Genomic DNA, 2,353 nt, shown 5'->3' with positions numbered 1-2,353 from the left:
CACGTTCCAGGACATTTCAGTTGGAACGAAGTGAACAATGGAACAAAAGATGCCACTGAGGACGTGTCACCTGAAAAAGCCACTGTTGAAGAAGAAACTCTACCCGGTTTTGAGAAGGGAAACAGTGAAGTCGTTAATGAAGTTACTACCACTGATGTGACTGTTACCGATAACAGGACATTTCCTGATGGAGCAGATGAACCCCACGTGAAGCAGAAGCCAACGAGACGGAGACCAGTATGGAAGAAGATACGACCCGTAAAATTAAGAGACTTTGTTGAATTTTAATTTTGTGTTCGTAAATTCTGTGTATTTAATTAAGTTATTGTTAATTATCTATTGGTTTAATGTAAGGGGCTATTGTTCGGGACGAACAATACTAAGGAAGGAGCAGTGTTACGACAGCGGAAGTCACGTGACGCTGGTAACACGTGATGAGATTCTAGAAGGATCGGGGAACCTCATGAATGTCCCAGCGTTTGCTAGACGCCCTCTTTTTTAGTATATAACCCTGACAAATAAAGTGAGATAATAATTGCTGATAGACAGATAATTGAGTCAAGTGAGCGGTAGTGACCGTAAGTAAAGTGCGTGAATCGTTGTGAATTATAGCGTGTGTTGAAACTACACTCTACAGACGTGTAACGGTGGATGTAGAAAATCAAATTACAGAGTACAGCGCGTGTTACTACTAGCACTATATAATAATAATAATACTCAAAATATAGTAATATTAAAAATCTAATTTGATCTACTTGTACCCAAGAAGATAACTTCGCAGTAACAACGTTGGACAAGTTGTATGAATTAACATTAATAAATTAACTTATTACGTTGTGACTCAGTTTAAATGTTAACATTATAAATTTAAAATACATTTATGATAACATTAAAATCGTACCCGAAGCTGAGCCTAAGGAAGTTTCATCAACTGAGCCTGAAGATGTAAACTTTTTACAATTTGTTATGTTAACTTTGGGAAACTTCAAATAAGGCAATTTCATACTACTATAACATATTATTTTAAATGAGGTATTCATTTTACTACAATTCAAATACACATTATTATTAGTAATTAACACTCTTATCTCACACTCTTTACTTATTTATAGAAAACCCGGCATCAATCCTGACGATAAATGCTTAGTGTTACGAATCTAAATTTTAAAATTGGGAAAAATGATCAGAAAATAGAAATAAGAATTAATTACATTGCTATTAATTTCTCAGTTAGAGGGGAAATTATCAGTATTTATCAATAAAATGTTAACAAATAAAGAAAAAAAATTCAAATACAGGAAGTAAATGTGGGGATGGTATTTGCATCATCCCTACATAATAGCACAAGCACACAGTGTAGTAAAATGTTAACAGACAAAAATAGGATATATATGAAACTCAATTGTGATTGAATACTTATACTTATTGCTATATGTTAATTCTTACCTGTGCTCTTATGTTGGGATGACGTAAATGCCCCTACTATCTTGTTTGCATTGTTTTTGAAAGATTGATATCAGCCATCCCTATATTTACTTTCTTTTCTGATTTTTTTCTTTATGCACTGTTTAAATAAACATGGGGAGGTTGTATTTATAACCAGTTTCTAAATACTGTTACGTCTCTGTTCCTTTGTTAATTTCCTGTATAAATTCTTCCTGAGTAACTTCAGCGATACAAGTCCTTTCCTAAATAAAACAAGTTTATTCTTTCTCAATACAACTTTGCAATACACTTGATTTCCACAGTTATTGTAACGTAATTTACAATTAATGCAATTGTGCAAAAGTATCTACTAATGAGAATTAATTCAAGCAATCTTATTTTTTATCATTTGGAAATTTTACTAGTTTTTGCAAGTTTTGGTGTGACAAAGTCTTAAAAATGTTCATGTGCTTTGAAGAAATTCGGTTAAGTTTATGATGTGGGCCAAGTATGGCCCAGTACTAGCAATAGTTAGTATGCCAGTCTGTGAACCTATGTTCTATTCTCGAAGAAAAGTATCAAGCTCTGCACTTTGAGACTTTGACAGTGTGAGAGCATTATAAGGGTAGCAGTCAAAACCTTTTATTCGGTCAGATATAAGTAGCTGAAGGGTTGGTGTTGGGTGCTGTTGAGTAGTTGCCTTCTCTGTAGCAGGGGCAGATGGGTTTTAATTATAATAAATAAAATATAATGCATCTGGATTATCATAATTTGAATTATAAGTATAATTTGGATGGGAATAACCTTACAGTGTTATGACAGAAAGGGATCTTGGTGTAATAGTCGATCAGTCTCTAATGCCATTCAAGCAGTGTGCTGTTGTTAGTAATAGGGCAAATAGGTTTTTAGGTTAAATCTACAGAAATAT

The sequence above is a fragment of the Limulus polyphemus genome, unplaced genomic scaffold (genome assembly GCF_000517525.1).
Source record: "Limulus polyphemus unplaced genomic scaffold, Limulus_polyphemus-2.1.2 Scaffold7001, whole genome shotgun sequence".
NCBI lineage: Eukaryota > Metazoa > Arthropoda > Merostomata > Xiphosura > Limulidae > Limulus > Limulus polyphemus.
The sequence above is the reverse complement of the archived record's forward strand: the minus strand, read 5'-3'. Positions refer to the sequence as shown.